This window comes from Osmia lignaria, unplaced genomic scaffold (genome assembly GCF_051020975.1).
Source record: "Osmia lignaria lignaria isolate PbOS001 unplaced genomic scaffold, iyOsmLign1 scaffold0059, whole genome shotgun sequence".
Classification (NCBI taxonomy): Eukaryota; Metazoa; Arthropoda; class Insecta; order Hymenoptera; family Megachilidae; genus Osmia; species Osmia lignaria.
Window position 1 is genome coordinate 92501 of NW_027478200.1, and position 12500 is coordinate 105000.

The 12500-nt window shown below is 42.9% G+C and overlaps 1 non-coding gene across 1 annotated transcript in view; it reads left to right on the plus strand.

Moving 5' to 3' along the window:
• Nucleotides 1-12237: 12237 nt before the first annotated feature.
• LOC143307546 (small subunit ribosomal RNA) overlaps nucleotides 12238-12500 on the plus strand; it is a 1905-nt gene continuing 1642 nt past the window's right edge. The window contains exon 1 of the ribosomal RNA XR_013064664.1: nucleotides 12238-12500. This exon is cut by the window's right edge and continues 1642 nt beyond it. This is a non-coding gene — a ribosomal RNA (small subunit ribosomal RNA).

Here is a 12500-nt window from a genome sequence, read left to right on the forward strand (position 1 = left end):
AAGAACTACATTGATCGTCATGAAACTGTTTTTTTTTTTGGGAGACGTGTACGCTCCTTTTCATAAAGGAGACTATCTTATTGCGAAAGTCAAAATCGCACGCTCTCACGGCGATTTGCCCCCGTATACGCCTGGGCGTAAGCCCGTGCGTCGCCGACCTAGCGGCCTGCCGATCGGTATTTAGAGGGAGGCACTTTGAAAGCAACACGCCGTTGGAACTTTGAAAAATTTCGATGCGTCGCCAAAGTTCGTACTTTTCGATAAAATCTTCGTCCTATGATACATTTCGATCAAGAACTACATTGATCGTCATGAAACTGTTTTTTTTTTTGGGAGACGTGTACGCTCCTTTTCATAAAGGAGACTATCTTATTGCGAAAGTCAAAATCGCACGCTCTCACGGCGATTTGCCCCCGTATACGCCTGGGCGTAAGCCCGTGCGTCGCCGACCTAGCGGCCTGCCGATCGGTATTTAGAGGGAGGCACTTTGAAAGCAACACGCCGTTGGAACTTTGAAAAATTTCGATGCGTCGCCAAAGTTCGTACTTTTCGATAAAATCTTCGTCCTATGATACATTTCGATCAAGAACTACATTGATCGTCATGAAACTGTTTTTTTTTTTGGGAGACGTGTACGCTCCTTTTCATAAAGGAGACTATCTTATTGCGAAAGTCAAAATCGCACGCTCTCACGGCGATTTGCCCCCGTATACGCCTGGGCGTAAGCCCGTGCGTCGCCGACCTAGCGGCCTGCCGATCGGTATTTAGAGGGAGGCACTTTGAAAGCAACACGCCGTTGGAACTTTGAAAAATTTCGATGCGTCGCCAAAGTTCGTACTTTTCGATAAAATCTTCGTCCTATGATACATTTCGATCAAGAACTACATTGATCGTGATGAAACTGTTTTTTTTTTTGGGAGACGTGTACGCTCCTTTTCATAAAGGAGACTATCTTATTGCGAAAGTCAAAATCGCACGCTCTCACGGCGATTTGCCCCCGTATACGCCTGGGCGTAAGCCCGTGCGTCGCCGACCTAGCGGCCTGCCGATCGGTATTTAGAGGGAGGCACTTTGAAAGCAACACGCCGTTGGAACTTTGAAAAATTTCGATGCGTCGCCAAAGTTCGTACTTTTCGATAAAATCTTCGTCCTATGATACATTTCGATCAAGAACTACATTGATCGTCATGAAACTGTTTTTTTTTTTGGGAGACGTGTACGCTCCTTTTCATAAAGGAGACTATCTTATTGCGAAAGTCAAAATCGCACGCTCTCACGGCGATTTGCCCCCGTATACGCCTGGGCGTAAGCCCGTGCGTCGCCGACCTAGCGGCCTGCCGATCGGTATTTAGAGGGAGGCACTTTGAAAGCAACACGCCGTTGGAACTTTGAAAAATTTCGATGCGTCGCCAAAGTTCGTACTTTTCGATAAAATCTTCGTCCTATGATACATTTCGATCAAGAACTACATTGATCGTCATGAAACTGTTTTTTTTTTTGGGAGACGTGTACGCTCCTTTTCATAAAGGAGACTATCTTATTGCGAAAGTCAAAATCGCACGCTCTCACGGCGATTTGCCCCCGTATACGCCTGGGCGTAAGCCCGTGCGTCGCCGACCTAGCGGCCTGCCGATCGGTATTTAGAGGGAGGCACTTTGAAAGCAACACGCCGTTGGAACTTTGAAAAATTTCGATGCGTCGCCAAAGTTCGTACTTTTCGATAAAATCTTCGTCCTATGATACATTTCGATCAAGAACTACATTGATCGTCATGAAACTGTTTTTTTTTTTGGGAGACGTGTACGCTCCTTTTCATAAAGGAGACTATCTTATTGCGAAAGTCAAAATCGCACGCTCTCACGGCGATTTGCCCCCGTATACGCCTGGGCGTAAGCCCGTGCGTCGCCGACCTAGCGGCCTGCCGATCGGTATTTAGAGGGAGGCACTTTGAAAGCAACACGCCGTTGGAACTTTGAAAAATTTCGATGCGTCGCCAAAGTTCGTACTTTTCGATAAAATCTTCGTCCTATGATACATTTCGATCAAGAACTACATTGATCGTCATGAAACTGTTTTTTTTTTTGGGAGACGTGTACGCTCCTTTTCATAAAGGAGACTATCTTATTGCGAAAGTCAAAATCGCACGCTCTCACGGCGATTTGCCCCCGTATACGCCTGGGCGTAAGCCCGTGCGTCGCCGACCTAGCGGCCTGCCGATCGGTATTTAGAGGGAGGCACTTTGAAAGCAACACGCCGTTGGAACTTTGAAAAATTTCGATGCGTCGCCAAAGTTCGTACTTTTCGATAAAATCTTCGTCCTATGATACATTTCGATCAAGAACTACATTGATCGTCATGAAACTGTTTTTTTTTTTGGGAGACGTGTACGCTCCTTTTCATAAAGGAGACTATCTTATTGCGAAAGTCAAAATCGCACGCTCTCACGGCGATTTGCCCCCGTATACGCCTGGGCGTAAGCCCGTGCGTCGCCGACCTAGCGGCCTGCCGATCGGTATTTAGAGGGAGGCACTTTGAAAGCAACACGCCGTTGGAACTTTGAAAAATTTCGATGCGTCGCCAAAGTTCGTACTTTTCGATAAAATCTTCGTCCTATGATACATTTCGATCAAGAACTACATTGATCGTCATGAAACTGTTTTTTTTTTTGGGAGACGTGTACGCTCCTTTTCATAAAGGAGACTATCTTATTGCGAAAGTCAAAATCGCACGCTCTCACGGCGATTTGCCCCCGTATACGCCTGGGCGTAAGCCCGTGCGTCGCCGACCTAGCGGCCTGCCGATCGGTATTTAGAGGGAGGCACTTTGAAAGCAACACGCCGTTGGAACTTTGAAAAATTTCGATGCGTCGCCAAAGTTCGTACTTTTCGATAAAATCTTCGTCCTATGATACATTTCGATCAAGAACTACATTGATCGTCATGAAACTGTTTTTTTTTTTGGGAGACGTGTACGCTCCTTTTCATAAAGGAGACTATCTTATTGCGAAAGTCAAAATCGCACGCTCTCACGGCGATTTGCCCCCGTATACGCCTGGGCGTAAGCCCGTGCGTCGCCGACCTAGCGGCCTGCCGATCGGTATTTAGAGGGAGGCACTTTGAAAGCAACACGCCGTTGGAACTTTGAAAAATTTCGATGCGTCGCCAAAGTTCGTACTTTTCGATAAAATCTTCGTCCTATGATACATTTCGATCAAGAACTACATTGATCGTCATGAAACTGTTTTTTTTTTTGGGAGACGTGTACGCTCCTTTTCATAAAGGAGACTATCTTATTGCGAAAGTCAAAATCGCACGCTCTCACGGCGATTTGCCCCCGTATACGCCTGGGCGTAAGCCCGTGCGTCGCCGACCTAGCGGCCTGCCGATCGGTATTTAGAGGGAGGCACTTTGAAAGCAACACGCCGTTGGAACTTTGAAAAATTTCGATGCGTCGCCAAAGTTCGTACTTTTCGATAAAATCTTCGTCCTATGATACATTTCGATCAAGAACTACATTGATCGTCATGAAACTGTTTTTTTTTTTGGGAGACGTGTACGCTCCTTTTCATAAAGGAGACTATCTTATTGCGAAAGTCAAAATCGCACGCTCTCACGGCGATTTGCCCCCGTATACGCCTGGGCGTAAGCCCGTGCGTCGCCGACCTAGCGGCCTGCCGATCGGTATTTAGAGGGAGGCACTTTGAAAGCAACACGCCGCTGGAACTTTGAAAAATTTCGGGGCAAAGCAATACGCGGCTGGGACTTTGAAATATTTCGGAGCGCACTTAAAGTTCGTTATTTTGGCTAAACGGAGCGAAAATCTGCATTTATACCATCACGGACGTTAGTTCAATAGCGTTTAACGATCGATCCACGGTACAGAATGCAAAAATATGATTGTTAAAATTTTCGACTAATCGGTTCTAAGAGGCGAAGCAATACGCCGCTGGGACTTTGAAATATTTCGGAGCGCACCTAAAGTTCGTTATTTTGGCTAAACGGAGCGAAAATCTGCATTTATACCATCACGGACGTTAGTTTAATAGCGTTTAACGATGGATCCACGGTACAGAATGCAAAAATATGATTGTTAAAATTTTCGACTAATCGGTTCTAAGAGGCGAAGCAATACGCCGCTGGGACTTTGAAATATTTCGGAGCGCACCTAAAGTTCGTTATTTTGGCTAAACGGAGCGAAAATCTGCATTTATACCATCACGGACGTTAGTTTAATAGCGTTTAACGATGGATCCACGGTACAGAATGCAAAAATATGATTGTTAAAATTTTCGACTAATCGGTTCTAAGAGGCGAAGCAATACGCCGCTGGGACTTTGAAATATTTCGGAGCGCACCTAAAGTTCGTTATTTTGGCTAAACGGAGCGAAAATCTGCATTTATACCATCACGGACGTTAGTTTAATAGCGTTTAACGATGGATCCACGGTACAGAATGCAAAAATATGATTGTTAAAATTTTCGACTAATCGGTTCTAAGAGGCGAAGCAATACGCCGCTGGGACTTTGAAATATTTCGGAGCGCACTTAAAGTTCGTTATTTTGGCTAAACGGAGCGAAAATCTGCATTTATACCATCACGGACGTTAGTTCAATAGCGTTTAACGATCGATCCACGGTACAGAATGCAAAAATATGATTGTTAAAATTTTCGACTAATCGGTTCTAAGAGGCGAAGCAATACGCCGCTGGGACTTTGAAAAATTTCGGGGCAAAGCAATACGCCGCTGGAACTTGGAAATAATTCATGGCGAAAAGAACACGATCGCGTGGAATACTAATATACAACCTAACCTTACCAGCGCGCGTAAATAATAAACGAATACAAGATTATTGCAATGAAATAATGTGAAATGCAAAAACATGTATTTTAATATTTTCGTCTCATCGGCTCTGTAAGGTTACTACATCTCCAAAAATATGAATAAAACCCATGATCTACATTGATCGTGATGAAACTGTTTTTTTTTTTGGGAGACGTGTACGCTCCTTTTCATAAAGGAGACTATCTTATTGCGAAAGTCAAAATCGCACGCTCTCACGGCGATTTGCCCCCGTATACGCCTGGGCGTAAGCCCGTGCGTCGCCGACCTAGCGGCCTGCCGATCGGTATTTAGAGGGAGGCACTTTGAAAGCAACACGCCGTTGGAACTTTGAAAAATTTCGATGCGTCGCCAAAGTTCGTACTTTTCGATAAAATCTTCGTCCTATGATACATTTCGATCAAGAACTACATTGATCGTCATGAAACTGTTTTTTTTTTTGGGAGACGTGTACGCTCCTTTTCATAAAGGAGACTATCTTATTGCGAAAGTCAAAATCGCACGCTCTCACGGCGATTTGCCCCCGTATACGCCTGGGCGTAAGCCCGTGCGTCGCCGACCTAGCGGCCTGCCGATCGGTATTTAGAGGGAGGCACTTTGAAAGCAACACGCCGTTGGAACTTTGAAAAATTTCGATGCGTCGCCAAAGTTCGTACTTTTCGATAAAATCTTCGTCCTATGATACATTTCGATCAAGAACTACATTGATCGTCATGAAACTGTTTTTTTTTTTGGGAGACGTGTACGCTCCTTTTCATAAAGGAGACTATCTTATTGCGAAAGTCAAAATCGCACGCTCTCACGGCGATTTGCCCCCGTATACGCCTGGGCGTAAGCCCGTGCGTCGCCGACCTAGCGGCCTGCCGATCGGTATTTAGAGGGAGGCACTTTGAAAGCAACACGCCGTTGGAACTTTGAAAAATTTCGATGCGTCGCCAAAGTTCGTACTTTTCGATAAAATCTTCGTCCTATGATACATTTCGATCAAGAACTACATTGATCGTCATGAAACTGTTTTTTTTTTTGGGAGACGTGTACGCTCCTTTTCATAAAGGAGACTATCTTATTGCGAAAGTCAAAATCGCACGCTCTCACGGCGATTTGCCCCCGTATACGCCTGGGCGTAAGCCCGTGCGTCGCCGACCTAGCGGCCTGCCGATCGGTATTTAGAGGGAGGCACTTTGAAAGCAACACGCCGTTGGAACTTTGAAAAATTTCGATGCGTCGCCAAAGTTCGTACTTTTCGATAAAATCTTCGTCCTATGATACATTTCGATCAAGAACTACATTGATCGTCATGAAACTGTTTTTTTTTTTGGGAGACGTGTACGCTCCTTTTCATAAAGGAGACTATCTTATTGCGAAAGTCAAAATCGCACGCTCTCACGGCGATTTGCCCCCGTATACGCCTGGGCGTAAGCCCGTGCGTCGCCGACCTAGCGGCCTGCCGATCGGTATTTAGAGGGAGGCACTTTGAAAGCAACACGCCGTTGGAACTTTGAAAAATTTCGATGCGTCGCCAAAGTTCGTACTTTTCGATAAAATCTTCGTCCTATGATACATTTCGATCAAGAACTACATTGATCGTCATGAAACTGTTTTTTTTTTTGGGAGACGTGTACGCTCCTTTTCATAAAGGAGACTATCTTATTGCGAAAGTCAAAATCGCACGCTCTCACGGCGATTTGCCCCCGTATACGCCTGGGCGTAAGCCCGTGCGTCGCCGACCTAGCGGCCTGCCGATCGGTATTTAGAGGGAGGCACTTTGAAAGCAACACGCCGTTGGAACTTTGAAAAATTTCGATGCGTCGCCAAAGTTCGTACTTTTCGATAAAATCTTCGTCCTATGATACATTTCGATCAAGAACTACATTGATCGTCATGAAACTGTTTTTTTTTTTGGGAGACGTGTACGCTCCTTTTCATAAAGGAGACTATCTTATTGCGAAAGTCAAAATCGCACGCTCTCACGGCGATTTGCCCCCGTATACGCCTGGGCGTAAGCCCGTGCGTCGCCGACCTAGCGGCCTGCCGATCGGTATTTAGAGGGAGGCACTTTGAAAGCAACACGCCGTTGGAACTTTGAAAAATTTCGATGCGTCGCCAAAGTTCGTACTTTTCGATAAAATCTTCGTCCTATGATACATTTCGATCAAGAACTACATTGATCGTCATGAAACTGTTTTTTTTTTTGGGAGACGTGTACGCTCCTTTTCATAAAGGAGACTATCTTATTGCGAAAGTCAAAATCGCACGCTCTCACGGCGATTTGCCCCCGTATACGCCTGGGCGTAAGCCCGTGCGTCGCCGACCTAGCGGCCTGCCGATCGGTATTTAGAGGGAGGCACTTTGAAAGCAACACGCCGCTGGAACTTTGAAAAATTTCGGGGCAAAGCAATACGCGGCTGGGACTTTGAAATATTTCGGAGCGCACTTAAAGTTCGTTATTTTGGCTAAACGGAGCGAAAATCTGCATTTATACCATCACGGACGTTAGTTCAATAGCGTTTAACGATCGATCCACGGTACAGAATGCAAAAATATGATTGTTAAAATTTTCGACTAATCGGTTCTAAGAGGCGAAGCAATACGCCGCTGGGACTTTGAAATATTTCGGAGCGCACCTAAAGTTCGTTATTTTGGCTAAACGGAGCGAAAATCTGCATTTATACCATCACGGACGTTAGTTTAATAGCGTTTAACGATGGATCCACGGTACAGAATGCAAAAATATGATTGTTAAAATTTTCGACTAATCGGTTCTAAGAGGCGAAGCAATACGCCGCTGGGACTTTGAAATATTTCGGAGCGCACCTAAAGTTCGTTATTTTGGCTAAACGGAGCGAAAATCTGCATTTATACCATCACGGACGTTAGTTTAATAGCGTTTAACGATGGATCCACGGTACAGAATGCAAAAATATGATTGTTAAAATTTTCGACTAATCGGTTCTAAGAGGCGAAGCAATACGCCGCTGGGACTTTGAAATATTTCGGAGCGCACCTAAAGTTCGTTATTTTGGCTAAACGGAGCGAAAATCTGCATTTATACCATCACGGACGTTAGTTTAATAGCGTTTAACGATGGATCCACGGTACAGAATGCAAAAATATGATTGTTAAAATTTTCGACTAATCGGTTCTAAGAGGCGAAGCAATACGCCGCTGGGACTTTGAAATATTTCGGAGCGCACTTAAAGTTCGTTATTTTGGCTAAACGGAGCGAAAATCTGCATTTATACCATCACGGACGTTAGTTCAATAGCGTTTAACGATCGATCCACGGTACAGAATGCAAAAATATGATTGTTAAAATTTTCGACTAATCGGTTCTAAGAGGCGAAGCAATACGCCGCTGGGACTTTGAAATATTTCGGAGCGCACCTAAAGTTCGTTATTTTGGCTAAACGGAGCGAAAATCTGCATTTATACCATCACGGACGTTAGTTTAATAGCGTTTAACGATGGATCCACGGTACAGAATGCAAAAATATGATTGTTAAAATTTTCGACTAATCGGTTCTAAGAGGCGAAGCAATACGCCGCTGGGACTTTGAAATATTTCGGAGCGCACCTAAAGTTCGTTATTTTGGCTAAACGGAGCGAAAATCTGCATTTATACCATCACGGACGTTAGTTTAATAGCGTTTAACGATGGATCCACGGTACAGAATGCAAAAATATGATTGTTAAAATTTTCGACTAATCGGTTCTAAGAGGCGAAGCAATACGCCGCTGGGACTTTGAAATATTTCGGAGCGCACCTAAAGTTCGTTATTTTGGCTAAACGGAGCGAAAATCTGCATTTATACCATCACGGACGTTAGTTTAATAGCGTTTAACGATGGATCCACGGTACAGAATGCAAAAATATGATTGTTAAAATTTTCGACTAATCGGTTCTAAGAGGCGAAGCAATACGCGGCTGGGACTTTGAAATATTTCGGAGCGCACCTAAAGTTCGTTATTTTGGCTAAACGGAGCGAAAATCTGCATTTATACCATCACGGACGTTAGTTTAATAGCGTTTAACGATGGATCCACGGTACAGAATGCAAAAATATGATTGTTAAAATTTTCGACTAATCGGTTCTAAGAGGCGAAGCAATACGCCGCTGGGACTTTGAAATATTTCGGAGCGCACCTAAAGTTCGTTATTTTGGCTAAACGGAGCGAAAATCTGCATTTATACCATCACGGACGTTAGTTTAATAGCGTTTAACGATGGATCCACGGTACAGAATGCCAAAATATGATTGTTAAAATTTTCGACTAATCGGTTCTAAGAGGCGAAGCAATACGCCGCTGGGACTTTGAAATATTTCGGAGCGCACCTAAAGTTCGTTATTTTGGCTAAACGGAGCGAAAATCTGCATTTATACCATCACGGACGTTAGTTTAATAGCGTTTAACGATGGATCCACGGTACAGAATGCAAAAATATGATTGTTAAAATTTTCGACTAATCGGTTCTAAGAGGCGAAGCAATACGCCGCTGGGACTTTGAAATATTTCGGAGCGCACTTAAAGTTCGTTATTTTGGCTAAACGGAGCGAAAATCTGCATTTATACCATCACGGACGTTAGTTCAATAGCGTTTAACGATCGATCCACGGTACAGAATGCAAAAATATGATTGTTAAAATTTTCGACTAATCGGTTCTAAGAGGCGAAGCAATACGCCGCTGGGACTTTGAAATATTTCGGAGCGCACCTAAAGTTCGTTATTTTGGCTAAACGGAGCGAAAATCTGCATTTATACCATCACGGACGTTAGTTTAATAGCGTTTAACGATGGATCCACGGTACAGAATGCAAAAATATGATTGTTAAAATTTTCGACTAATCGGTTCTAAGAGGCGAAGCAATACGCCGCTGGGACTTTGAAATATTTCGGAGCGCACCTAAAGTTCGTTATTTTGGCTAAACGGAGCGAAAATCTGCATTTATACCATCACGGACGTTAGTTTAATAGCGTTTAACGATGGATCCACGGTACAGAATGCAAAAATATGATTGTTAAAATTTTCGACTAATCGGTTCTAAGAGGCGAAGCAATACGCGGCTGGGACTTTGAAATATTTCGGAGCGCACCTAAAGTTCGTTATTTTGGCTAAACGGAGCGAAAATCTGCATTTATACCATCACGGACGTTAGTTTAATAGCGTTTAACGATGGATCCACGGTACAGAATGCAAAAATATGATTGTTAAAATTTTCGACTAATCGGTTCTAAGAGGCGAAGCAATACGCCGCTGGGACTTTGAAATATTTCGGAGCGCACCTAAAGTTCGTTATTTTGGCTAAACGGAGCGAAAATCTGCATTTATACCATCACGGACGTTAGTTTAATAGCGTTTAACGATGGATCCACGGTACAGAATGCAAAAATATGATTGTTAAAATTTTCGACTAATCGGTTCTAAGAGGCGAAGCAATACGCCGCTGGGACTTTGAAATATTTCGGAGCGCACCTAAAGTTCGTTATTTTGGCTAAACGGAGCGAAAATCTGCATTTATACCATCACGGACGCTAGTTTAATAGCGTTTAACGATCGATCCACGGTACAGAATGCAAAAATATGATTGTTAAAATTTTCGACTAATCGGTTCTAAGAGGCGAAGCAATACGCCGCTGGCACTTTGAAATATTTCGGAGCGCACCTAAAGTTCGTTATTTTGGCTAAACGGAGCGAAAATCTGCATTTATACCATCACGGACGTTAGTTTAATAGCGTTTAACGATGGATCCACGGTACAGAATGCAAAAATATGATTGTTAAAATTTTCGACTTATCGGTTCTGGATCACTGAAAAATCAAAAAAAATTATTAATTTTGATTAATTAAATTACATATGTAGTTTTATATTGTTATAGTCTCGTATTTGTTAATGTTTTGTCGTAAGAAAATGCAAAAATATCGTTTTAATGTTTTCGTCTCATCGGTTCTGGATCGCTGAAAAATCAAAAAAAAATATTAATTTTGATTAATTAAATTACAAATGGAGTTTTATATTGCTATAGTCGCTTATTTGTTAATGTTTTACCGTAAGAAAATGCAAAAATATCGTTTTAATATTTTCATCTCATCGGTTCTGGGCGGTTTTAAAATTTTTTAAAATATTAATTAAACCCATGATTTACATGAGAATGTGAATTTATTATGTCCTGCATGTTAATTTATTAATTTTCATGTATAGAACGTTATAAAATGAAAGGATATGTTCGACGATATTTTCAGTCTAAGTTTTACCGTGCCGGCGGGATGGTACGCTCTCACGGCGGTTTGCACAGGCATACGCCTGGGCGTAAGCCCATGCGTCGCCGACCTAGCGGCCGGCCGTTCGGTATTTATAGGAAGGCACTTTCGGTTCGCTCGGACCGGTCGGGAGTAGCGTCGAGCGTGTGGCTCTTTTATGACTTCGGTTGAAAAGCAGTCTACCGCTCCTCGAGAATATACTTTCTCGACTATTCTCGTTCCGGTTTTCCGTTGCGGATTATTATTAATCTCCACACAGCATTACCACGGGTCGGTGTCTAAGACCGAATGGCCCATATGTGGTGAGCCTTGTAATATAAGGCTGGTGACCTGTATGCACTTATAAATGTTGCATACTTGTACAAACTGAGCATCAACTGTCTGTAACCAAAATTTGTTAAAACTGAAAAAGTTATAAGATTGTATAAAATTTTTGAACCAAGAAAGTAGTGTTAGACGAAAATTCGTTCTATCACTTTTAGAAGGGAGACTGTTTGGAAATATTTAAAGTATAAAATACACAAAAGTCCACTGAATTATGAACAAAATTACGTCCCTGAATTTAAGAAAAGTCAAGAGGTGTCAGAAATAAAATCCTCTCTGATACGTTCAGAGAGGAAAATAAGTATGGAGAGAGGAGTAAAAATGAAAGAAGTTTTAAGGCTGGGGAAACTTCTAAAGGAGAGAGATTCCAACATATCTAATATGTACATTTAAAGCAAGTCCAAGGAACTCTCTCCGTTAATGTTTGAAAAGGTGTGTGCAGATGGAGGAGAAATGTATAAAGTACAGAGACGAGGTTGGTGGGCCCGCTCTAATGATAAAGATTATAAAATTTGGTGGCAAAATGACCAGCATGATCACTGTACGCGCTTTCTCGATTTGTATAGCATGCCACTGTCCGCGCTATCTTTTATTATATTGTCCAGCGTGTGTGGTCTACGTGCTTGCACGATGGATGCACGGCGTGAAAGTGATTTTCGTGCTTTATGAGAGGAGGAGGAGAATATTTGGCCTCTATAAGAGGTACAAAATTTATGAAATGTGTGTTACATACAAAAGAGAAATGGCTTAACGTCGATCGGTCTTACAGGGAGGGCCGACGACGAAAATTTAAATTTACAATAATAACTAAGCTCCCTGGTTGATCCTGCCAGTAGTCATATGCTTGTCTCAAAGATTAAGCCATGCATGTCTAAGTACATACCGAATTAAGGTGAAACCGCGAATGGCTCATTAAATCAGTTTTGGTTTCTTAGATCGTACAAAACATTACTTGGATAACTGTGGTAATTCTAGAGCTAATACATGCAAACCAGAATTCCACCCAGAGATGGGAGGAATGCTTTTATTAGATCAAAACCAATCGGTGGCGGACGGCTTGTCCGTTCGTCCATCGT